The sequence below is a fragment of the Erinaceus europaeus genome, chromosome 21 (assembly GCF_950295315.1).
Source record: "Erinaceus europaeus chromosome 21, mEriEur2.1, whole genome shotgun sequence".
Lineage (NCBI taxonomy): Eukaryota > Metazoa > Chordata > Mammalia > Eulipotyphla > Erinaceidae > Erinaceus > Erinaceus europaeus.
This window is the reverse complement of record NC_080182.1, coordinates 592,423-619,736: the sequence shown is the minus strand read 5'-3', so window position 1 is coordinate 619,736 and position 27,314 is coordinate 592,423. Positions and strand designations below refer to the sequence as shown.

Genomic DNA, 27,314 nt, shown 5'->3' with positions numbered 1-27,314 from the left:
ACTGGTCTGTGAGCCTTATGGGAATATGGATTTTTTTTTTTTTTCATATTTAAGGGGAGAAAAAGGAAATTTAGCCAACAACTTGCTAGAAATTTGCTAAGATTTAGTTTTGCAACTCTGGTTTCTGGAAAGTGCTTTTTTTTTTTTTTTTTTTCCTTTGCATAGGACAGGAAACCTGATTTAAGTGTTGGGTGAAACAGTGCTTAAAGCAGCTATATTTCAAACTTGACTTTTGTTAATGATAGTCACAATGAAATATGATTTCTTGTTTAGAAAACACTGCGTTATATCAAGTTTGAAGACAGGAAGTAAAATATATTAGGGAAGGAAAAGAGGAGTCAGTGAGCTATTAAGAATGACAGGGATTTAAAGAACCTAAGACCAGTCCAGTTCCTGGAAAATAACACCATCTGTACTCCTCAGGGAGGCAATAAGTGATTCCTTTTTCGAAAGTAGCAGTGGGAATTAGTATCAACTGTTATTGGTGAAGAAAAGTTATGAAACATGGAAAAGAAAATTATTTGTAATAATTTACCTTTACCCACAATCAGCAACAATACTGGCTTTATTATTAAATTTGTGAAAAAGTTGATAGTGGAAGCAGGTTTCTGTAGCTAGTAATTACTGTTGAAATAGGATCTCTTCTAAGTGTTCTGGTTCCATTCCTCAAGAAGTTTCTATTTCCATAACGAATTGGAGGTTCCCAGCACATATATCTTCCCATTACTTCTCTGACCAAAGTACATAACGTTAATAAACTAGAAAAGCAAGGCAATAACAGATAAACTACTGCAAAGTTTGGTTGCTGCTAATCGAGTTCCTAAGTGTTAGCTTTATTGTTTTGTAGGGCTAAGGGGAGTTTTTGAAGAGACCTTTAAGCCTTGGCTTCTCAATATTATCAAGTTGAAGACCCCTCCCCCTTTTATTCCAAATTATTTGGAACATCTTTACTATATTGAAATAGTACATAAATAATAAATACCACCTTTTGGCTTTGGCCTTGGGAAAAAAAATTGGCCGGCTTTGTAACATGAAAAAATTCATAGTTGGGAGAATATCAAACAAAGGGTAAAGAGTCTTTTCCTGGGCACTTTAGCTCAAAATTGGAGCCAGAGGGAAATTAGAAGACTATCAGCCCTGAGGGCTAAGAACATATACTGAACCTGAATCAGAAGTCCTTATCCCAGCCTCCTGCCATCAGGTTAGACAATAAAAAGTAACTGTACCATCAGCACCCAGAGAGAGAGAAGGAGAAGGAGAGTGACATGGAGGTAGTTATGCTGTCATGAGTGGCTTGGAGGGGAAGGGAAGATTGGATCAGGAAGAAAAAGGGGCAATTTTGTATAAATGTAGAGATGATGGTTGGCCCATGTCTACAACGTTAAGGGAGCTGTGGTGGCTTGCAGTGGGGAGACTAAAGATTCAGACTAAAGATTCAGGATTGGAGTGGACTTATACCTCTGTTGACATATAATTTTGTAAGTCAATATTAAATCACTAATAACATTTTTTTGTGCCACATGCGCTTAACCTGCTGCACTACTGCCGGACTCACAACTAATAACATTTCTTAAAAAAAAAATAAACGATAGATTGTTACCAGGATAGGAAGCAAGAATATGGAGTGTGGCACGGCCCAAAGAATTGGATATTGCTCCAGTAAACACGCCCCATCACAGGTGTACGTTATCCTGCAGATGACTGAAACCTTGATAAACCTCAGTAGCATCAAATCATAAACCGAGGGAGTCAGGCGGTAGTACAGCGGGTTAAGCACACTTGGCGCAAAGTGCAAGGACCCGTCTAAGGATCCTGGTTGGAGCCCCTGGCTCCCCTCCTGCAGGGGAGTCACTTCACAAGCGGTGTGAAGTAGGTCTGCAGGTTTCTGCCTTTTTCTTCCCCCCTCTGTCTTCCCCATCTCTCTCCATTTCTCTCTGTCCTATCCAACAATGACATCAATAACAATAACTACAGTGATAAAAAACAAAGGGAATAAATAAATAAGAAAAAAATTTTTTTAAAAATCATAAACTGAGTATCTTTAACAGGTGTATACAAACTCTGCATTGAAAATTTAGCAAAGTACATGCCCACTATTAGTCATAAAAATTATTTACCTCAGTCTCTAATACAGCTTGTCTAGCTTACAACAATAAAATAAATAAAATAAAAAACAATACACAGTATAGGAAAATAAAAATAAATCCTGAGAAGTAAGTGCATTTAACAGGACTACTTACTTTAACGTGTGTGCTATTTTGGGTAGGAATGTAAAAGCACTACTATTACTACTAAAGGTATGAACAATAGAGTGGAAAATGTGCAAGTTCAGATATATAATTTTAGCTGAGAGATAGAAGCTATAAGAAACAAAAGGAAATGCTAGAAATTTCACTGCAGAATGTCAGTAGTTTGACACAGTTAAGGAGAGAACCAGTGAACTTCAAATAGACATTACCCAGTTAAAGCACCCAGACAGGTTGCCTGGTGGTGGTGCACCTGCTTGAGTGCTCACATTACTTTGCACAAGGACCTGGATTCAGGCCTCTAGTCCCTCCCCGAATGGGGAATGCTTCATGGACATTGAAGAAGTGTTGCAGGTGTCTCTGTATCTCTGTATCCAAAATAAATTTAAAAACACAATAAAATACACAGGAAGAGTTAAAACCAGTCATCCCTGGTCTCCACCTGTAAAGGGGAAACTTGGCAAGCAGTGGGAGCACACATGCTACTGTGATTTAGGACTGAGGGTCACCCCTGGTCTCCACCTGTAAAGGGGAAACTTGGCAAGCAGTGGGAGCACACATGTTACTGTGATTTAGGACTGAGGGTCACCCCTGGTCTCCACCTGTAAAGGGGAAATTTGGCAAGCAGTAGGAGCACACATGCTGCTGTGATTTAGGACTGAGGTTCACCCCTGGTCTCCACCTGTAAAGGGGAAACTTGGCAAGCAGTGGGAGCACACATGCTACTGTGATTTAGGACTGAGGTTCACTCCTGGTCTCCACCTGTAAAGGGGAAATTTGGCAAGCAGTAGGAGCACACATGCTGCTGTGATTTAGGACTGAGGTTCACCCCTGGTCTCCACCTGTAAAGGGGAAACTTGGCAAGCAGTGGGAGCACACATGCTACTGTGATTTAGGACTGAGGGTCACCCCTGGTCTCCACCTGTAAAGGGGAAACTTGGCAAGCAGTGGGAGCACACATGCTACTGTGATTTAGGACTGAGGGTCACCCCTGGTCTCCACCTGTAAAGGGGAAATTTGGCAAGCAGTAGGAGCACACATGCTGCTGTGATTTAGGACTGAGGTTCACCCCCTGGTCTCCACCTGTAAAGGGGAAACTTGGCAAGCAGTGGGAGCACACATGCTACTGTGATTTAGGACTGAGGGTCACCCCTGGTCTCCACCTGTAAAGGGGAAACTTGGCAAGCAGCGGAGTAGTGCTGCCCATTTCTCCTATCCCTTCAGTCTCTAACCCAACTTCAGCAAAAGAAAAAAAAAAAAAGAGTGGCTACTGGAATGTTGGAACTGTGGAGGCACATAGCTCCAGCATTAATCCTGGTAGCAAAAAGAAAAAAAGAGGCAAGATAATAGCATGTAAAGTAGGAGGGGATTTGAAAATACACTATTAAATGGTTTTTGCACATAAAGTGGTAAATTAATTGAAGATAGTCTGGTTATTAAAGACTTGGAAATCATAGGAAAAGAAACAGAATTATTTTAAACCCCCCCGCAGGTAGGGAACTGGGGGATCGAACCCGGATCCTTGCACCTGTCCCTACACTTCTCACTATGTGTGCTTATCCCAGTGTGCTACTGCCTGGCCCCTGATAAAGAAATTTTTAAGATAGTATGTCATACTTTCAAACTGAAGTAACTGTAAACATTTCTAAACAATCAAATATACAAAACAGTGGACATACAGAATATTAACAGGTGCCATGCATATCCCCAAAGCATACCTTAAGTTCCAGGTTATTAAGAAAACTTGTGAAAGTATCACTTTATGTATTATAAACAATAAGCTTCCCCTTTGGTTCAAAATACTGAAGTCTGACATCATTAAACTGAGAATGTGGAGCCTGGTGGAGGCTGGATGTTCAGCTGTCAGTGTCACCAAAGAGCCTGTGATGTTTGTCATTTTCTGTGATCTCACTTTTCACCAGAGCCGTGACGTGTGTCGTTTTCTGTGATCTCACTTTTCACCAGTGTTTCATTTTGGACGCATTTGTGACACAAAATCTTCCAGATTTCGGGGTGGAATTCCGTGCAGGCAGGGAGCCAGAAGAAGAGGGCGCACACTAAATCGTTCTTTTCCAAGTACCTAGACTTGTCCCGTGTGAAACTGCAGACAGACCCAGCCTTTTCTGTTTGCAGGGGAACTTCTCCCATGAATGATGACACACCACTTGTCACCACAGATTTCTGTGCTGACTGCTTTTCTACTTTTTTTTTTTCTCCCCCCTTTTCTGGGCATGGTTCCAGTGCTAGCCCAGGAGGCAGGTTATATTGCATCAATTCCCTCAAGCAAAGTGGTAGGCCCTTCAAGAAGAGACACTTCTTCCTTAGAGGGGGAGCCACTCTGCCAGGATTCATCCCCACCAAACATTCTGGAGTTACTTCTCCCAGGTCCATCTTTGCTTCCCTTTGTGATCAAATCACACAGCACTCTTAAGTTCTTTGAGAATCACCACGTCATTGTATACAAAACTGAAATGAAAGAAATGTGTCGTATGCTTTACATTGGTTTGTTCTAGCCCTCCCCCGCCAAGAGAATTGGATCAGTCCTGTTAATTTCGCGGGCCTCCTTGGCCCCGCCCCAAGGAACCCCGAGAGAGGGTTCCTGAGTTCCTGAGTGCCAGAGTTCCAGAGTGACAGAGTTCCTGGGTTCCTGAGTTCGAGAGTGCCAGAGTTGCAGGGGGTTCCCCAGTATGAGAGTTCCAGAGTTCCAGAGTTGGAGAGTTTCAGAGTTACAGAGTAAGAGAGAGTTCCACAGTGGGAGACTTTCAGAGGGTTCCCCAGTACAAGAGTTCCAGAGTTCCAGAGTTGGAGAGCTCCTGAGTTCGAGAGTAAAAGAAAGAGTGCTTGCGCCTCCGCAAAGAGACAGCAGAGTTCTGTTTGGTGATTAGTTTGTCTTAGTTTATGAATTGTTGTTCCTGAATAAAGAAATACAGCTTCCCTGCCCAGCCGTTGTCTCCGCGTCTCTGTTACCCGCCCGTGAAGCTAGCCGGCCCCGGCAAGAGCCTCCGAAAATATTAACAACAGAAATGTATAGTGAAATACATTTGGCATTCTTAAAAGTCATTGTTTTATATGATTTTTAGCATGTTTTTCTCTGTCATTAGTGTTAGTCTCAGGCTCAGCACGTGATAATCGGTAACATCTCTTGTATGGATTTTTTTGTTTTAAAGAAAGGCTTTTGTACTCTATTTTAATATTTATTTTCATAATTTGATAGGACAAAGAAAAATTAATAGGGAAGGGCAGATAAAGGGGGAGAGAGAGACACCAACAGGAATGCTTTACCACTTGTGATGCTTCCCCATTGCAAGTGGAACTCAAGGCTTTAACCCTGGTTTTTGGACATGGTGCTGTAAACACTCAAGCAGGTATGCCATTGCTTAGTCCCTGAGAGTCTTAATAGTGGGAATTCCTTTGACAGTGGGTTAGGGTGACATTTTTTTAGCAAGTAACTTGAGCCTAATATGGTTGTGTTTATTCTTGGTTTTTTTTTTTTTTTTTTTTTTTTTACCAGAACGCCGCTCATCTCAGGCTTATGGTGGTGTGGGGGATTGGACCTGTGACTTTGGAGTCTCAGACATGAGTTTCTTTGCATAACTCTTTTTTTCTTTTTAAAGAATCTTTTTTTTAAATATTTTATTTATTTATTTTCTCTTTTGTCCTTGTTTTTCGTTGTTGTAGTTATTATTGTTATTGATGTTGTTGTTGTTAGATAGGACAGAGAGAAATGGAGAGAGGAGGGGAAGACAGAGAGGGGCAGAGAAAGATAGACACCTGCAGACCTGCTTCACCGCTTGTGAGGCGACTCCCCTGCAGGTGGGGAGCCAGGGGCTCGAACCGGGATCCTTATGCCAACCTTGTGCTTTGCGCCACCTGCGCTTAACCCGCTGAGCTACAGCCAGACTCCCTGCATAACTCTTATGACCTCTATCCCTGTCCTGTTTATTCTTGTTACCTTAGCTGTGCTACAGTAATTTAGACTGTAACTTAGTAAAAGTGAACATAATTTGCTAGTCATTTTCAGATGCTCTTAACTTGGTTCAACAGCTTACATTTTTGAACACTGCTTTTACTTGTATGGACTACCTATGAAAAAGAGTGATCTTTATAACAACAAAGTCTAAAATCTGATATGAGATTTATAGTTGCAGCACTCATAAGTTGCCCTTAGACCTCTACCTAAGTAGTATTTACATATGTAGTATACACCCTCTTTGCATTTGAGGAACTGAATTAGGTCTTTCGGTGAACAGATTAGAAGTACATCTCTAAAATAATCTGAAATGATTATTGTGATGTTTCAGTTTTGTCAGAGATAGTTGCCAGGACATAATGGAAGGATTGATGGTGACATAAATGTAGGATGATTTAATATTTTATAAATTCTAAAACAATTGTATTAAAAGCAGAATTCTTTTAAAATATCTTATTAGGAAAATAATGATTTCCAAGGCAGTTGTTGTCATACGGGTACAGTATTTCCATCCTTCTGTGATGGGTGTTTACACCCCAATTCCATCACCAACTTAGATCTAGATCCTCCTCCACCAGTGTGTATTGGGTTGCCAGTACTCACTTAGCCACCTCCCACCCACCTCCCACCCCCCATATCTAGTCTAGTCCAGGTTTTCACCCTGTATTTTGCCTTCCTCTCCTTGATTTTTTTTTCAACTTCTATCTATAGGTGAGATCCCTGCTATTTGTACTTCTCTTCCTGATTACAGTTTAAAATGAAAATTCTTACATTTGAATTTCAAACTTGGATTTGTCATTTAGAGTAATCAAGTTTCTCAGCTTCTAGTAAAGATACAGATTGTATTTTGAATTTATATTAAATTTTGTAGTAGATTAGCCTCCCCCACTCCCAACCTACATGTTATTATTTTGTGTTTGTAGAAAGGGAAATTGTAGCAGTTTAAGCTCTTTGTCTTTTTTTTAAGCTTTTGCCGCCAGGATTACCACTGGAGCTTGATGCCTGCATGGCTAGAAACAAATTAAGAGGGAAGTGGGAGATTGAAAGGGAAGCTCATGAAACATGCCCCTGCAAGTAGGGACCAGAGGCTTGAAGCCAGGTCCTTGAACATGGTAATCTATGTACTCTATAGGTTATGCCACTGCCCAGCCTCAAAACTTCTTTTTAAATAGCATTAAAAATAATGTTTGGATGCTTACTGCAAAACTTCCTTCAAATTGTATTTATTCTATGCTTAGGAAATTTAATCTCTCCCCCCCCCTTAGTATTTTCTATAGCATAAAAGAAGAGCAGCAGTAAGTTAAAACATGGTCATCAAAGATCTCTTTGACCCATTAGAATCTATTTAGCCTCATAGAACAAGCTTTTTAAGTGCTTGCTTGTGCTTAAGAAGAAATTAGATGGTGTATTTTGTTCTTGTATAAGCTGATTGTACAGATCAACTGAAATGATTCTAAAAAGTTTCAAGACTGTACAAACAGAAAATATGTGACCATCAATGCATTAATTTTACAGAACAGCTTAAGTAGCCTTCTAGTCACTTTTCAAATTATTTATAGACATTTTTAAGTTTGGGAAGGGGGAGTTAGTTACATAGTTACACATCTTGAAAAAAGTGATAATTTGGGGCTTGGAAGACAGTAGTGATTATGCAGGAGACTTCATGTTTGAGGCAGATGTATTCCCCAGTACCACCATGAGCCAGAGTTGAGCAGTGTTCTGGTCTTTCTGCATTTCTCTCTCTCTCTCTCTCTCTCTCTCTCTCACATTCTCTTTTTCTTCCTTCCCTTCCTCTTCCTCTCCTTTTTCCCCTCATTAAAATAAAAATAAATATTTTGGGTAAAAGATGATAATTAAGCAAAATCAAGTAACATTCTATTTTGCAAGAAATAGGAATTATTTACTGAGATTCAATCAGGAAGGCATCTTTTTAATATTTGGTTTATGCAGAGTAGAAGCAGCCAAGGGAATCATATGCTATGGCTTGTACTCTTGTCCCTCCCTGCATTAAAATAACATAAAAATCTTTAGTTTGCGGGATCAGTTTTTAATTTCTTTTTATTTTTCACTTTTGTTGCCCTTATTTATTATCATCATTGTTGTTGTTGTTGGATAGGGCAGAGAGAAATTGAGAGAAGAGGGAAGACAGGGAAAAGAAAGATAGACATCTGCACACCTGCCTCGCCGCCTGTGCAAACCCCCACCCCCCTCCTGCAGGTGGGGAGTAGGGGCTCAAATGGGGATCCTTACGCAGGTCCTTGTGTTTTGCACCATGTGCGCCTAACCCGCTGTGCCACCACCGGGCTCCCAATTTTTAATTTCTTTTGCCTCTCAATTTCATGACTATATATCCATATCCACTTCCAAGCTGAAATTAATTTTTTCATTTAATTTATTTGTTTTTTGAGATTCTGCTGGTTTATATGAATATGTTTTAAAAGTACGCTTTTCTGTCTTTTCAGTGTTATCACACCCCACCTCCCACAGCATACAGGTATCACTCCACTAAAGTCTATTACCCTTGAAAGTCACTCCTCCAACCCTCTTGAGTAAACTCAGTTCTGTAGTACAAGTCTCAGGATTTATTTTCATTCATTTTGCCTATTCCCTAACTTTATTTATATACACCCAGTGAGTGGAGATCTCTTAGTACTTTCCTTTTTTAAGCCACCAGGATTTTTACTGGAATGTAGTACCTGCATCATTCAGCTGATGATAGCAGCATCCCACCCCACCTCTTATCCCCCCCCCCTTTTTTTTTCTTTGATAGAAGATGGTTGGGGAGGGAGAGAAAGAGGAGAGGATACTTGCAGCACTGCTGAACTTCTCATGGTGCTTACCCAACACAGGTTTGGGCCTGGAGGCTTGAACCTAGGTTTTCACACATGGTGATTAGTGTGCTCTTTCCCTTGTGTATCACTACCCAACCCCATTATGTTCCTTTTATATAAGTCCCTTTGGCATTCTTGTAGGGCCAGTTTGGTGGTAATGAGTTCCTTAAACAGTGTCTGAAACTCTCTTTTTTATGCCTTCAAATGTGAGTGATGATCTATTGGGACAGGGTTTTCCCAGGTGGAGGTCTCTTCCACATGGCAGTCCTTTCTGGCATTTAGCTGATAGTCTTATGGAGAAGTTCTCAGCTATTAGTTCTTCACGTAATAATTGTTTCTTTTGTTCTTCTGGCAACCCTTATAGTGCAAGTGTCGTTCCTCTTGAGGTTGTCCTATAACTTTTTTTTTTTTTTTAAATTGTATCTTCTAAACTATCCTTAAACTTACTGCTTTGACTTTTGGCTTCTTTCACCAAAAGCTGGTATTCCACTCTACTGATTTTTTTTTTTTTAGTTCAACTGTTGGATTCTTTTTTTTTTAAATTTATTTATTTATTTAAGAAAGGAGACATTAATAAAATCATGGGGGGGTACAACTTCACACAATTCCCGCCACCCAATCTCCATATCCCATCCCCTCCCCGATAGCTTTCCCATTCTCTATCCCTCTGGGAGCATGGACCCAAGGTCATTGTGGGTTGCAGAAGGTGGGAGGTCTGGCTTCTGTAATTGCTTCCCCGCTGAACATGGGCATTGACTGGTTGGTCCATACTCCCAGTCTGCCTCTCTCTTTCCCTAGTAGGGTGGGTCTCTGGGGAAGCAGAGCTCCAGGACACATTGGTGGGGTCTTCAGTCCAAGGAAGCCTGGCCGGCATCCTGATGACATCTGGAACCTGGTGACTGAAAAGAGAGTTAACATACGAAGCCAAACAAATTGTTGAGCAATCATGGACCCAAAGGTTGGAATAGTGGAGAGGAAGTGTTGGGGGTTACTCACTGCAAACTCTAGTGTACTACTGCTTTCAGGTGTATATTTTGCCCTAGTTTATGGATACCTGTGAACATATGCTCTATCTCCTGGAACCTGGTCTATATCTAGGTTTTGGGACTTTGTTAGGAAGTGAACCACCTGGGATGGAATTAGAGAATACTATGAAAGGAAAGGTCTCACCCGGGTGATGAAGCTGAAGGGTTGTCATTCCACACTTGAAGTCTCTGGACACAGTCTTAAGTGAAGCGTGCTGGGGTGGCACTCGTTGCATTGATTAGGTTGCAATCAGCAGATGCAATATTATTTGATAAGAATTGGGAGAAGCATACGGGAAAGTGGGCCCTACCCTAGGGTCCCAGGATTGGGGGAAGTTTAGGCTCTATAGTGGAAATGTGAGGTTCCTGCTGTCTTAGGGTTCAAGAAGACAATGGATAGTGACTGTTATCATCACATTATTTGGTAATTGGGTTAGCTTTGAAAAGTCCCTTTGTTAGACATACAATCAATTTTCCCCCCTCATATTAATTAGTGATTTATATTACTATAATTAGCCCTATGATTTGTTAGAATTTTCTTTGTAATTCCTCATATTTTCTCTGACTATTGAAACTGCCTTATATTGAACTTCTCACTTCAATGAGCATGAAAAAGATGAATTTTCAAACAAGAATGGGAGATTCTTGGATTATTTTGCCATATAAAGTATTTTATAGCTACTTTAAGGTTGCTGTATGGTAGATACCGTCTACATTACTCAAACTGACTGGTTACTTAACATTTTTAAGGAAGTGCTTTTACTAATCCTTGAGTTATATTTTAACACAGAAACTTGAACATTCAAAGTTTCAAGGAGGGGTTAAAGTTCACATCAGTTTTCTCCTGATGAGAACACAAGAACTTTATACACAACACATTCTGAGACTGCCTCGCTGTAGCTTTTAACCTGAGTAAAAATTAATGCTCTGTTGGCATTTATCTTTCTTACCTTTGGCTTGAAACAAAACTGACCTGTTGATAGAATCCAGTCAAATTAAAAAAAATATTTATATTTATTTATTCCATAGAGACAGCCAGAAATTGAGAGGGAAAGGGGTGTGATAGAAAGGAAAGAGACAGAGAGACCTGCAGCCCTGCTTCACCACTCGTGAAGCTTCCCTTGCAGGTGGAGACTGGGGGCTTGAACCCGGGTCCTTGAGGACTGTAATGTGTGCGCTCAACCAGGTGCACCACCACTCAGCCCCCCCCCCCCAATTTGTTTTTACAGTAAGCACTAAGTAAATTTATTTCTACTCTGTTTTTTTAAGTTAGTGATTTAATGACTGCTAAGACTGTAGTTTAAGAGGGGTACAATTCTATACAGTTCCCATCACCAGAATTCCATATCCCCTCCCCTCTATTGGAAGGTTCCTTATTCTTTATCCCTCCGGGAGCATGGACAGAAGATCTTTATGGGGTGTAGAATGTGGAAGGTCTGGCTTTTGTAACATGGGCATTGGCAGGTTGATCTGTATCCCCAGCCTGTTTCTGTTTCTGTCTTTCTCTGATAGGATAGGACTCTGGAGAGGTTACATTGGTGAGGTTTTCTACCCAGAGAAGTCAGGATGGTGTCATGGCAGCATCTGCAACTTGGTGGCAGAGTATGTTGACCCAGCCTTCTTTCAGAGTGTGGGGCAGTTTCTACCATTGTTCTTCTACAGTGAAGGCAAGATCCTGTAGTGGCCCACAGAGGGTTTATGATGTTGTTCTTGATGGAAGTGACTAGTGGTGGTGGAGAGAGGGATCTGTTAGAAGTCTAGGCCCATCATGTCTGTGTGGGAATCCCAGGATTCCCTGACAAGGGCCCTGATGATTGGGTGGCCTGGTAGTGATCAAAAGGGCCATCATTAAAGTATGCCAGTCTCTTGCCCTTATCCAGCTTTTGTAGTCCTTGCTTTATTTGACAAAATGAGGCTTAGATTGATTGAGGGAAGTGAAGTAGGGAGTAGGAGAAGAGGGTTTCTAGGCCTAAGTAGAAACTATTTAAGTACTGTATGGTGTCTTTTTAAAAGTCTGCTTGCTTGCTGCACTTACTGAATCTGAATTCTACTCACTGCAGACTATTGTGCTCTTTTAAGGTATATATTTTTCCCCTAACTATGGATACTGTGCACATGTAGCCTATTCCTTGGTCCCTGATCTATATCTAGGTTCTGCAACTTTGTTAGGAGGTGTGCCACCCAAAACAGACTAAGGAGTCCCACGAGCTAGGACAGGTCTCATCAGAGTATTGGGGCTGAGGGGTTGACATCCCCAGTCTGGTGTCTCCGGACACAGTCCAAAGTGAAACATGTTGAGCTGACACTGGTTGCATTGAGAATTCAGTCAAATTCTTAATCTAGTCAGAAGTAAAAGTTGGTTGTTAAGAAGCTAATACTAGGGAGTGATTTTCTCTTCTGTTTTTTAGAGTTCATTTTGCCTTAGCAATGGTTCACCTTCCCCCTGTATTTTCAGAAGGATTGACAATGGAAAATGTTAAGGGCCTAACGTCTAAGGTCTTCATTGGTGTGATTTCACAATATAGTAGAGAGAAAGGCAAGTATAATTTCCCCCCAGTGATAAAGCTTTCACCTAAAGTCAGGTTGAAAGAACTTGAGATTAGACATCTGTGTATTCATATCCAAAGTTTTCGCATTTTTTGTATACTTGTTTTATCACGTAGTATCCTTATTTTTTAAAGTATATTTCAAGACAAACTCATGTTTTAAATTGATAAGAACAGAGTTAATGATGACTTTATCTTTTTGTTTCACAGACTCAGAGAAAAAGCAGTGTCTCTTATCTGTCTTCTGGAAGTAGTCAGATTTCTCAAAATCCCTTCCAGTTGGTCATACAAAATACGTGCTTTCAAAGCAAATAGCCTTGATCAAAGCCATTTCTGGACTGAAGAGCTGGCTCAGTAGGCAGGATGTTTTCCTTGCTGTGCATGTAGCCCAGGATCAAGCTGGAAGGTACCAGAGGACCAGGAGAAGCTCTAGTGTCGGCTCTACTTCTTCCTGTCTACCTGAGTGGAACAGTGGCTTAGACTGATGACATCAGGCTAGCATAAGGCACCCCAGCTCCAAAACAGAAACAACAAAAAAAGCCAATTTCTTTATCGCTAGTATATTGTTTTTCTGAGACTACTCACCCATACCCAGAGAAGTGAATGCTTTGTTATTTTTACATAATACAGCCATGTACAGACACTTACTTTTGCTATGGGCAGGTCATCTTGCTAGATAACCCGACTATCATTTGCTTGGGTGCCTGAGTTCTCAACTCCCTTCACCCTGCCTTTGTTGTTAGTGTTAACTTATATAGGCTTCTGCTTAGTGAGCTCTCATATCTTGTTTTTGTGTCAAAATCATTGTTGCCTGAAACATCATTCTCATTTTTTCCACAAATGATTTTAAATGGATTGTCAGTTTTGCTGCCAGTTATAAATTAGAGACTGTGACAACATTTAAATATCGTTTGAAAGCAGGAAACAAGGGAATTCACTGAAAAGGGCAGTCCTGCCAAAATATATGTATTGCGTTGAGCCTGACTGCTTTAAAAACTTGTAGTATAGTTTTCAAAAGTACAAACTGAGTTGTTAAAAAGAAAAAGATGGAAGCTCTGATAGTGCTGCAGTAGTAGGGTAGAAAAATGAATGAAATCAAGTGAAGTTGACTAAAAAAAAATTGGACACACTTTCAGTGTGGCTTAGTTACAAATGGCATGTATGCTTGAGTTTTTCTCATCAAAAAGGAAGATGAATTTTTGAGAATTTTTATGTGATATTTTTATTATTTATTATTATTTTTATTTATAAAAAGGAAACATTGACACAAAACCATAGGATAAGAGGGGTACAGCTCCATACAGTTCCCACCATCAGAACTCCGCATCTCATCCCCTCCCCTGATAGCTTTCCTAATCTTTATCCCTCTGGGAGTATGGACCCAGGGTCATTATGGGGTGCAGAAGGTGGAAGATTTGGCTTCCGTAATTGCTTGCTCGCTGAACATGGGCGTTGACAGGTCGATCCATACTCCCAGCCTCTTCCTCTCTTTCCCTAGTGGGTTGGGGCTCTGGAGAAGTGGGGCTCCAGGACACATTGGTGGGGTTATCTGTTCGGAGAAGTCTGGTTGGCATCATGGTAGCATCTGGAAACCTGGTGGCTGAAAAAAGAGTTTACATATAAAGCCAAACAAGTTGTTGACTAATCATGAACCTAATGGCTGGAATAGTGCAGATGAAGAGTTGGGGGAGTCTCTGTTTTGTAGATAGCTAGTAGGTCTATTTTAGTTATATTCCAAAGAGCCCATGACTGTACTAGTTTTTTGTTTTGTTTTCCCCTGAACCTGAAATTTGATATGCAGGTGGATCCAAGTTATTGTTTGGGGAGATGGTGGAAAAAGGACCAGAAAGCTGGGTCAGGGAAGAAAGTAGCTCCCAAATATGAGAAAGGTGTATAAATATTGTTGACTGTAAACCCCATTGATTTGATGTGATCTGGGTCCCATATTCAGCTTAGGAGCCTATGTGACTTCTGCATCCCTGTAGATCTGAGCTCACATTCTGTGGTCATGAGTAGGAATGTTCCAAGCTGCCCCGATTTCAGGACCCATCTTCCTCGGGTGGAGCATAGAGTATGTTGTCCATCCTCTCTTCAGAGGAGGGAACATTCTCTAACATTATTGATCCAAGTTGAGGGCAATGTCCTATGAGAGCCCACAAAGGGGTCTGTTGTATTGTTCCTGATAGAGATGACCAGTAGCAATGGAGAGAGGGATTTATTTGAGGTCTAGGCCCATCATGTCTGTTTGGGAATCTCAGGACTCCCCAACTAGGGCCCCAGCTGATGGGGTGGCCTGATAGTGACTAAAGAGTCATCATTAAAGTATGCCAGTCTCTTGCCCTTACTCAGCTTTTGCAGTCCTTGCTTTGATAAGGTTAGCTTTGGAGTGAGTGAGGGAAGTGTAATAGGAAGTAGGTGAAGAGGGTATCTTAAGTCTAAGTAGACACTATTTCATTAGGAACTTTATACTGACTCACTGCAGACTATTGTGTACTTTTGCTTTCAGGTATATATTTTGCCCTAATTTATGGATACATGTGAACATATGCTCTATCTCATGGGACCTGGTCTATATCGAAGTTTTGGGACTTTGTTGGGAAGTGAACCACCTGGAATGGAATTAGAGAATCCTATGAAAGGAAAGGTCTCACCTGAGTAATGAGGATGAAGGGTTGACATTCCATGCCTGATGTCTCTGGACCCAGTCTGAAGCGAAGCATGCTGAGGTGGTACTCATCCCACCCCCATCCTCCCCCTTTCCCCCTCCCCTAGTGAAGTCGAACTTCTACCCTTGCCCTCAACCCAGAGATTTTTACTTTGGTGCCCTACTCCAAATTCAGTCAAAACCTGCTTTGAGTTTACCTTTCTGTTATTCTTTCTCAACTTCTGTTTATGAGTGGGATCATCCCATACTCATCGTTGTCTTTCTGACTTAGCTCACTTAACATAATACCTTCTAGCTCCATCCAAGATGGGTCAGAGAAGGTGGGTTCATTGTTCTTCATAGCTGTGTAGTATTCCATTGTGTATATATACCACAGCTTTCTCAGCCATTCCTCTGTTGTTGGGCACCTGGGTTGCTTCCAGGTTTTAGCTATTACGAATTGTGCTGCTATGAACATAGGTGTACATATATCTTATTGGTTGGGCATTATGGAATCCTTGGGGTATATCCCTAGGAGATGAATTACTGGGTCATATGGAAGGTCCATGTCTAGCCTTGTGAGAGTTCTCCAGACTGCTCTCCATAGAGGTTGGATCAATTTACATCCCCACCAGCAGTGCAGAAGGGTTCTTTTGTCCCCACAGTCTCTCTGTTGCTGCTGTCCATTTTCATGTATGCCATTTTCACAGGGGTGAGGTGGTATCTCAGTGTTGTCTTCATTTGCATTTCTTTGACAGTCAGTGACCTGGAACAATTTTTCATGAGTTTGTTAGCCTTTTAGATCTGTGGTGAATGTTCTGTTCATATCCTTTGCATTTTTGGTTTGGGTCATTTTTGTTGTTGTTGTTGCTAAGTTTGCTGAGCTCTTTGTATATTTTGGTGATTAGTCTCTTGTCTGATGTATGACATGTGAAGATCTCCCATTCTGTGAGGGGTCTCTTTGTTTGTGTGATGGTTTCTTTGGCTGTGCAGAAGCTTTTCAATTTGATGTAGTCCCATTGGCTTGTTTTTATTTCAGTCTTCCTTGCAGTTGGGTTTGTATCATCAAAGATGTTCTTGAGGTTTAGGTGGGAAAATATTCCACCAATGTTTTCCTCTAAGTATTTGATGGTTTCTGGTCTAACATCCAGGTCCTTGATCCTTTTGGAGTTGACTTTTGTTTCTGGTGTGATAATGGTTCAGTTTCATTCTTCTGCATGTTTCAACCCAATTTTCCCAGCACCATTTATTGAACAGAGCCTCCTTCCTCCATTTAATACTTTGGGCCCCCTTATCAAAGATCAGATGTCCATAGGTGTGGGGGGTTAGTTCTGGGCTTTCTATTCTGTTCCACTGGTCTGTGTACCTGTTTTTGTTCCAGTACCAATTTGTTTTGATGATGATGATGGCCTTATAATATAGTTTAAGATCTGGGAGTGTGATGCCTCCATTTCGGTTTTTTTTTTTTTTTCTCAAGATAGTTTTGGCGATTCTAGATGTTTTCTGGTTCCAGATAAATGATTGTAGTGTTTATTCCATTTTCTTAAAGAAGGTTGGTGGAACTTTGATTGGTATCACATTAAATTTATATATGGCTCTGGGAAGAATATTCATTTTGATGATATTAATTCTTCCAATTCTTCCAATCCATGAGCATGGGATGTCTTTCCATTTCTTGGTATCATTTTCTATTTCCTTGAATAGTGACTCATAGTTTTCAGTGTACAAGTCTTTCACTTCTTTGGTCACCTTTATTCCTAGGTATTTTATTGATTTTGCTGCAACAGTGAATGGGAGTGATTTCTGGATATCCTCTTCTTTGGATTTAGTGTTTGCATACAGAAATGCCACTGATATTTTATTGATTTTGTAGCCTGACACCTTGCTATATTACCTAATAACTTCCAGTAGTTTTCTGCTGGATTCTTTAGGTCTTTCTATGTATACTATCACATCATCTGCAAATAGTGAAAGCTTGACTTCTTCCCTTCCAATCTGTATTCCTTTGATTTCTTTCTCTTGTCTGATTGCTATGGCAAGAAGTTCCAATACTGTGTTAAAGAGTAATGGTGATAATGGATAGCCCTGTCTAGTCCCCGATCTGGGTGGGAATGCTTTCAGCTTCTGTCCATTGAGAATGATGTTGGCTGTAGGTTTGCTGTGTATGGACTCCACTATCTTGAGGAATTTCCCATCTATTCCCATTTTTTGGTAGTGTTTTAAGTATGAATGGGTGTTGGATTTTGTCAAAGGTTTTCTCTGCAATTATTCAGATAATCATGTGGTTTTTGGTTTTGCTTTTATTGATGTGGTGAATGACATTGATTGACTTACATATGTTGAACCGGCCTTGCATTCCTGGGATAAATCCCACTTGGTCGTGATGAACAATCTTTTTGAATATACTACTGAATCCGGTTGTTCAGGATCTTGTTCAATAGTTTGGCATCTATGTTCATCAGAGATACTGGTCTGTAGTTTTCCTTTTTTGTTGTGTCCCTATCTTCTTTTGCTATCCCAGTGATGTTGACTTCATAGAAGGTGGAAGGGAGTATTCCTGTTTCTTTGACCTTGTGGAAGAGCTTTAGAATTACCTATTAACTGTTTCCTGAAGGTTTTGTAGAATTCATTTGTAAAGCCATCTGGTCCAGGATTTTTGTTGTTGGGAAGATTCTTAATAACTATTTAGATTTCTTTGTATGTGATTGGTGCATTTAGGTTTTGTAGTTCTTCTTGGTTCAGTTTTGGAAGGGTATATGTTTCTAGGAATTCTTCCATTTCTTCCAGATTCTCTAGTTGGGTGACAAATAGTTCTTCATAAAAGCTTCGCATGATTTCTGTGGTGTCAGTTGTGATATCTCCTCTATCATTTACAATTGAGTCTTCCCCCCCCCCTTTTTTTTTTCTTAGTGAGTCTGGTTAGGGGGTTGTCAATCTTGTTTAATTTTTCAAAGAACCAACATTTGGCTTCATTGATCTTTTGTATGGTTCTCTTTATTTTTGATGTTGTTTATTGCTGCTCTCATTTTAGTGATTTCCGTCCTTCGGATTACTTTAGGGTTCCTTTGTTCCTTTTCTTCTAAGTCCTTAAGGTGTGCAGAAAGGTCGGTTATTTGAGCGTTTTCTTGTTCTCTAATGTGTGATTGTATGACTATGAATTTCCCTTTCTGTACTGCTTTAGAGCTGTGTCCCAAATATTTTGATAGCTTGTGTCTTCATTTTCAGCTTGTGTTTTTCATTTTCATTTTCCAGAAACATTTGAGTTTCTTGCTTGAGTACTTCTTTGACCCAGGAGTTATTAAGCAGCATGTTGTTGATTTTCCAAATTTTGTGGCTTTTAGTATTTTCTGTTTGTTGTTGAATGTTAGTTTTACTCCATTGTGGCCTGAGAAGATACTTGGGATGATTTCAATGTTATTGAATTTGTTGATACTGCCTTTGTGACCTAACATGTGGTCTGTCCTTGAGGATGTGCTGTGTGGATTTGAAAATGATGTGTATTCCAGTTTTTTTACTTGAAGACCTCTGAAAATGTCCAGGAGGTCTAGTCTGTCCATCACTTCATTTAATTCTCTTGTTTCTTTGTTGATTCTCTGCTTCTTTGATCTGTCTTAAGTGTTAAGAGTGGGGTGTTGAAGTCTCCCACTATTACTGTATTTTTGTAGTTCTTTCAGTAGGTGTTTTATATTAAGATGGGCCCTCATTGGATGCATAGATGTTAATAATTGTTAAATCTTCTTGGTTAATTGGTCCTCTAATCATTATGTAATGGCCTTGCCTATCTTTTAATTATTTAAATTCTATTGTGTCAGAGGTGAGTGGCTTTTCCTGCCCTTTTTTTGTGGTCCATTAGCCTGTATGATAGTTTCCCATTCTTTCACTTCAAGTCTGTGTTTGTCTTGTTGGGTCAGGTGGGAGAATTTTTCAGAATTTTAGGTGGGAATCTATTGCAAGAATGAAGGAGATGAAACGTAAGTGAAAATGAATTTGAACAGATAAAAGCTCATGATGTTGTATAGTGTCTTGCAAATGCTATTGATGCAGGATGGCAAATGCTATTGATGCAGCTGTTAAAATCTCATCCAGCACCTGTTCCTTTTTTTATTTGGACAAACTGTAATAATATAGAATGCACCTATAAATGGCTGTTACATCTGTTAACCTGTTTGATGCTTATAATGCTTGGAATTAGAAAGTATTCAGATTTCTCATCAGTGTTAATGGGACTTAAGAGTTTCTGTAAATGGGAAGAACTTTATAATTATTTGCAGAGCTTATTAAAGAGATATATTCAAAAGCGATGTTGAATGGTCATTAACTTGTTTTTATAGCACAGTGCTCTTTACAAAGTACAAAGTATCTCAGGCCACAAGAGACTGGGTCACTTGATTATAGCCTTTTTGGCTAATATCACACTACCCCATTATCTGGGTCCCTTGGATTCCCACAAAGATATGATGGGCTTAGACCTCTAATGGATCCCTTTATCCACCATCACTGGTCACTTCCATCAGGTACATCATCATAAGCCTTCTTGCAGACCTAGCAAGGACCTTGCCCTCATCATAAAGCAGCAATGATAGGGACTGCCCTGGTTTCTAAAGGGAGGCTGGGTCACCCTGCCACACCACTTGAGGAAGACTGGTCCTGAGTGCAGCCTCAAGTGTTCCCAGCTGTGACCGTGGACTCCAAGCTAAGACCAGTAGAGACTCAGAGGTTACACAGGCTTTTGTGACATGTACGTGTACACACACACACACACACACTGTGGATCAGGTAGATGAGGTAAACAGTTAATTTTATTAGTAGATTTTTTTCCTTTTTAAAAAATATTTATTCCCTTTTGTTGCCCTTGTTGTAGTTGTAGTTATTGTAGTCATCATTGCTGGATAGGACAGAGAAATGGAGAGAGGAGTGGAAGACAGAGAGGGGGAGAGAAAGAGACACCTGTACACCTGCTTCACCACTTGTGAAGTGACTCCCCTGCAGGTGGGGAGCCGGGGGCTCGAACCAGAATCCTTACGCCGGTTCTTGCGCTTTGCGCCACCTGCGCTTAACCTACTGCACCACAGCCCGACTTCCAGTAGATTTTTTTTTTTTTCAAGAATGGGAGTTACTTTCTACCCTAATTCAACTTTCTAGCCCTTTTTCTCTACTCTGACACCATCTTCTCAGACAATATTTTTGTACAACTCTGTTACTATCAAACTCAAGCAAAAAAAACTACAGTAGTCATGGGACCCTAGGAACATGTCTAAAATAGACTTCCTAGCTTCTTTCTACCATGAGATCTCTGTTCTCATCTGCTTTGCTCCTAATTTTTGTTTCCTGTTCATTAATCATTTTGTCCCACTCTGTATTTTGCCACCTTGCAGCCACCAAGTTGCAGATGCTCTCATGATTCCATCCTGACTTTCCTGGGTAGATGACCTCACCAGTGTGTCTTGGAACCTTACCTCCCCGCCTCACTAAGGAAAGGTAGAAACACACTGCGGGTATGGATCAACCTGTCAATACCCATGTCCAGTGGAGAAGCAGTTACAGAAGCTGGATCTTCCACTTTCTGTACCCCAAAAGCAATTTTTATCCATACTCCCAGTTGTCACATATTACAGAATTTTCCTTTTATGTTTTTAGAATTTTTGTTGTCATTGATTATTGTCATTCCTGAGGATTCACTGCGCCAAGATGACCTTTTTAATAGAGACAGAGAGGCAAAGAGTCAAAGAAACCACAACACCAAAGCTTCCTCCAGTGCAGTGAGCACTGAGTTCAAACCTAGGTTGCTCACATGACAAGAAAGCGTACTATCCAAGTGAGATAGTTTGCCACCCCTAAAATTTCCTTTTTTAAAAAAGTCTTATTTATTTATTTATTTATTTTCCCTTTTGTTGCCTTTGTTGTTTTTATTGTTGTTGTAGTAGTTGTTGTTATTGATGTCGTCATTGTTAGATAGGACAGAGGGAAATGGAGAGAAGAGGGGAGTCAGAGAGGGGGAGAGAAAGATAGACCCCTGCAGACCTGCTTCACCGCTTGTGAAGCGACTGCCCTGTAGGTGGGGAGCCGGGGGCTCAAACCGGTATCCTTAAGCCGGCCCTTGCACTTTGCGCCATATGCACTTAACCCACTGCGCTACTGCCTGACTCCCAAAATTTCCTTTTTTAAGGTTGTATTCAGTACTCTAGTTCATTGTACAGCTTTGCCACACTAAAGTTTGTTCATACAGTGATGTAGGTAGGGAGATAGCATAATGGTTATGCAAAATATTTTCATGCCTGAGTATTTGTGAAGTCCCAGCTTCAGTCCCCTGTACCACCATAAGCCAGAGCTGAGTAGTGTTCTGCCGTGTCTTCCTCGCCCCCCACTGCCGCCTCTGTGTATCTTTCTCTCATTAACATACAAAAAAAACATTAAAAAAAATAGCCCTATCTTCTAACTTAAAAAAAAATTGTTCATATGATGCTGGAGAACGTACATAGGTGGAAATTGTTCATATGATGCTGGAGAACGTACGTAGGTGGAAATTGTTCATATGATGCTGGAGAACGTACGTAGCGGTAGAAGCAGTGTGCAGGCACTGATCACAGAAGAATGAGAAATTGTACCCCTGTGACAGCTGTCTTGTAAATATTTTTTCCCTAATCAAAAGTAAAAATCATCCATCTGTTGATGGACATTTACGTTATTTCTTTCCTTTAATTTTTTAAATTTTTATTTATAAAATAGAAACACTGACAAGACCATAGGATAAAAGGGGTACAGTTCCCACCGCCAGAACTCAATATCCCAGCCCATCCACTTCCCTCATAGCTTCCCTATTCTTTATTCCTTTGGGAATATGGACCCAGGTTTCAGGGTATCTCTCTCCCTCTCCAGCGGGGTGGTCTCCAGGGGAAAGGTAACGGGCTGGTTCTTTCTCGCTCACAACAGGTGACACGAAGTAAAAGACACCAGGGGACTCTTAGCGTGCCTAGAATCTGAGTCCTAGAGTCCCAGAATCCTAGAGTCCATTTATTAGCAAAGTGGACATGAGTTAAATAGAAAAGCAATGGAGGTAATTATTGTTGAAATGTGTCAGAAATTACAGGTCTCTTAACAGTCAGCATGCCCCCTAAGGTAGGGGGCTGGTATGACAGGAATTGATGAGATACAAGACAGTTATTCTCCATGACATAAGCAACTTAATTATCCAAAGGTATTTGAGAGAAGCATAGGGGTTAAACCTATAGGGTGAGACAGAGAGAAGATGAATATCGAAAGGCCATATAGTTTGGAATTTCTCTTGTCTAGGGTCTGAGGTGTGTGATGAAGTGTGTAATAAGGTGTGTTCTTCTGTGATCAGAAGGTGACTTTGAATAAGTGAATCTGTGGCCATGTGGCCTGCAGTTAATGGAGGGAAGTACTGGGGTATCTGTGGGCCTGAGAGTCAAGAAGGAAAGAACCAAGTCTGAGTTTCCCCCCTTATGCTCACCTCGGTTGAGAGAGACTTACCAAGAGGTTATCTTCTCAGACTTCCATCCAAAGATGGGGGTGGTTCTTCCTAAGCTCTATCAGGCTTACACATGTTCCCAACACCCAGGGTCATTGTGGGGTGCAGAAGGTGGAAGGTCTGACTTCTGTAATTGCTTCCCCACTGAACATTGGGATTGGCAGGTCGATCCATACTCCCAGCCTGTCTCTCTCTTTCCCTAGTGGGGCAGGGCTCTGGGGAAGCGGGGCTCCAGGACACATTGGTGGGGTTGTCTGTCCAGGGAAGTCAGGTTGGCGTTCTGGTAGCATATAAATGCTATCTCTTCAAGATCCTAACTTTGTTTGGTTAAGCCCCCAAGAAATTCAATGGCAAAATCATGGTAGCTGTTTTAAGTTTTTTATTAGTCTTTATTTATTGAATAGAGATAGCCAGAAATCAATAGGGAAAGGAGGGAGGGAGGAAGAGAGAGAGGGAGGAAGAGAGAGACCGAGAGCTGCAGTCCTGCTTCACCACTTGCAAAGCTTTCTCCCTGCAGGTGGAACCATGGGCTGGAACTCAGGTCCTTGAGCAGTAAGTACAACATGTGCGTGCGCTCAACAGGTGTGCCGCCACCTGGCCCCTTGTTTTAAGTTCTTGAGGAACTTCCATACTGTTTTCCATAGTACCTGCACCATTTTCATTCCCATCAACAGTATCAAAGGGTTCCTTCCATTTTCTCTACATTCTTCCCAGACCATATTCTTTTTTACAGTACTACTCTACTAGCTGCGAAGTGCTTGCTTGTCATTTTCAGTTGCATTTCTCTGATAGTGACATTAAACTTTATCAGGCAATTTGTATGACCTCCAGTAGTTTCACTTTATATTAATGTGTTATAAGTTCTAATCTTTTCTCATTATTTATTTTTTTAATTCTATTTATTCCCTTTTGTTGCCCTTGTTGTTTTATTGTTGTAGTTATTATTGTTGATGCCATAGTTGTTGGATAGGACAGAGAAATGGAGAGAGGAGGGGAAGTCGGGGAGAGAAAGACAGACACCTACAGATCTGCTTCACCGTCTGTGAAGTGACTCGCCTGCAGGTGGGGAGCTGTGGGCTTGAACCGGGATCCTTTAGACAGGTCCTTGCGCTTTGTGCCACCTGTGCTTAACCTGCTGCACTACCACCCGACTCCCTCGTTTCTCCTTTTTATCTTTTCTAATGTAAGAACTCTCTGGTGGAATGATGCTCTCATTGCCTCCAAGTTCATAGGTCTCAAAGCTGTAGATAAATCTTGACACAGGGCTGGCCAGATAGCTTATTTGGATAGTGTGCTGCTTTGCTACATGGTCGAGCCAGGTTTGAGCCCAGCCGCCACTGCACTGAAGGAGGCTTCAGGTTGTTTCCTTGTCTCTCAGCCTCACTGCTTCTGTCTGGACAAGCAAAACAAAATTTCTCTCACAGAAGATGTTTGCTATAAACTCTTCCAATTTAGTGATAGCTATGAGGCTGTTATTTAGATTAAAAAAAATTTTGTATTTACTTCTTCACCCTCCCCCCCAACACGTGAAGTTATTAAGTTTACTTTTGATTTTTACATTCCATAATTGTAGCAGTCAGTCTTCACTCAAATGTATTTTCTTCTGGGGGCTGGGTGTGCCTTGTATACCTGGCACTTTGGGTATGAACACCAACATCACTGTAGTGGTAGAGCAGTGCTCTGGTTGCCTTCTCTCTCTCAATAAGATGAGAAATTTGGGGGCCAGGTGGTGGCGCACCTAGCTGAATGCTCTTGTTACAATGCACAAAGACCCAGGTTCAAGTCCCTGGTCCTCACCTGCCAGGGGAAAGCTTCATGAACCTCTGAGGCAGTGCTGCCAGGTATCTCTCTTTTTCTCCCTCTCCCTCTCCCTCTCCCTCTCCCTCTCCCTCTCCCTCTCCCTCTCCCTCTCCCTCTCCCTCTCCTCTCAGTGTCTTTCTCTCTATCCAATAAATGACAACACATTTTCATATTTTATTTATCAGTAAGACCTATATGTTTTACTTAGTTGGCACTTAACAAAGATTCTATTAAGTTTCTTTGCAGCGATACCATTTACTATAGATGATTTCAAAGCAGTACTAATATTGTTTCCTGGGTTAATGTTGTAGTTGGCTACCTGTATCATCCAGCTATGCAGTCCCAAAAAACAAAACAAAAACAAAAATTCCCAGCATATCATCTGTCATGGACTATATTTAACTGTTTTTATAGTAGGAAGGTGTCAGTTGACTGTTAAGGAAAATTTCCTCTTGAGTAATAAGGACAGTTTTTCTAAATTTGCTGTTGCTTGTGGGGTTTTTTTTTCCCTGCTTAGAATGTGGATTTATGTCATTTTCCAAAATGTTGACAAACCTTAAAAACAACAAAAAAACCCTCTCTGGACTACTAGGTTTTTTTTTTTTTTTTTTTTTTTTTTTTTTTTTTTAAAACAAAACAAAACGGAGAGAGAGCAACAGAGAGAGAAAGACACAGACACCACACCAAAGCTTCTTTCAGTGTATTGGGGGCCAGCCTCAAATCTGCCTCATGTACATGGCAGTGAAACTGCTAGGATTAATGAAATACTAAGTATAGTAAATTACACACTAGACTATGAAAGGTGCCATGGAGGGAAAATGAACAGGAATCAGACTGGATGGTCTCTAGAATGAAGAGGGTGGTCTCACTTAAGAGCAGGTTAGGCTGGGCTTCATTGTAAAGGTGACGTTTGAATAAAGGTGTGATCTGTCTTACTAATTTGCTAACACAAGTAGAAGGAAGTGGGCAATTTCAGAAAAGAGGTATCTTTAAAAATGTCTTGCCTACAGGGCCAAGGATGTATCTCAGTGGGTAGAGTGCATACCGTACCGTATCATGTGGAAGGCCTTGGGTTCAAACCCAGGGGCTGTGGAACAGTTCATTGACTGATGACTTTATCTCCACCCTCAGCATCTCTCCTCCCCTCTGTAATAAGTATCGGGGCCTGGTGGCGGTGCACAGGGGAGAGTACACGTTACCATGCTCAAGGACCTGGATTCAAGCTTGTAGTCCTTACCCGTAGAGGGAAATTTCCTGAGTTGTGGAACCATGCTTCAGGTGTTTCTCTTTCTCCCTCTCTAGCTCCCTTTCCCTCTCAATTTCTCTGTCTCTGTCAAAAAGCAAAAAAGGGGAAAAAAAGGCCACTAGAATCAGTCGACATGTCATGTAGTGTTGAGCCCAGCTAGAACCCTGGTGGATATATATATAAAACTGGACTGAAGATGTTATTTGTGGTATCAGAGGTATCATGCTTGTTTCCCAGCTCTGCATACAGTTTTTTTTCTTTCTTATATTTATTCATTTTCCCTTTTGTTGCCATTGTTGTTTTTGTTATAGTTATTGTTGTTGTTAGATAGGACAGAGAGAAATGGAGCGAGAAGGGCAAGACGGGGGGGAGAGAAAGACTCCTGCAGACCTGCTTCACTGCCTGTGAAGGGACTTCCCTGCAGCTGGGGAGCCGGGGGCTCGAACCAGGATCCTTATACGCATTCTTGCGCTTCGCACCACCTGCACTTAACCCGCTGCGCTACCACCTGAATCCCTGCATACAGTTTTTAAAACTTTTATTTTTAACTACTTAGGTACATGTATCTAACATAAACGAAACAAATGATTATAGCCACATGATTCATAATAGCCTTAAAATAGAAGTAACACAAATAGCATAAGTTGATGAATGAATAAACAACAAATTTTGAGAATGCATTTCTAATTACTAAGGGTAGTGAGAAAGCCGAATCACAAAAGAAATAAATTATCACATTCATGTTTAACCTATAATCAGAGTGAAACAGATTATTACTATAATTATTATAATATTTTCAGCTTTCATTAGTAGCCAGTCCCAACAATTTATCCTGTATAAAATTGGCAAAATTTAATTTTTTTTTTAGTAAAACAAATGGATTCTTGGTTTTTTTTTCCACTTCTGATTTATAGCCAAGACACTAATCTTAGAATACTACTGTACATAAGATAGACCCTTGGGCTGGTAGGAAATTCATACCATGTGTGCACTTCATCACACACGTTTGACAACTCTGAAATGTCTTATATCTTATTGAACAAAAGAATTCTGCTAGCCAAGTGTTACACAAGTTCCTGACTGTACTCAGTTTATGCATTTATATTGATGTTTGCAATTTAAGGAGCGTTATTCCGCTGTATCCATACAGTATAATACCATGCAACCTTAAAGGTAACTTCTCAAAGAATATTTCATTCCTCGGGGTAAGATTCTGTGATGGACAAAAAATTCTGTGAAAACGGGTTAAGCAGTTCAAACGACTATTTCAGTTTGATTTAAAAAATCTTAGCAGAAGGAGGGAGACTAGAGTTTATATTTTTGGATGGTAGGATGGAAGATGATTTACTTTTAGGGACTACTGTTATTTTTAAGTTAAATGTTATTTACAAGAGGTTCCCATTATAGTGGCAGCAAAATGCCTGACCCATAGCAGATCAGCAAAAACAGTTCCGAGTTGGTTTGATACTTTGCAGAAATTTTCTAGGAGTATCCATTCTGAGGCAAGGCATTGTTTG

General features: G+C 40.7%; 1 protein-coding gene across 1 annotated transcript in view; it reads left to right on the top strand.

Moving 5' to 3' along the window:
* The window catches only part of DNAJC13 (DnaJ heat shock protein family (Hsp40) member C13), a 149,734-nt gene that overhangs the window by 1,706 nt on the left and 120,714 nt on the right, over window positions 1–27,314 (top strand). The window lies entirely within an intron of this gene.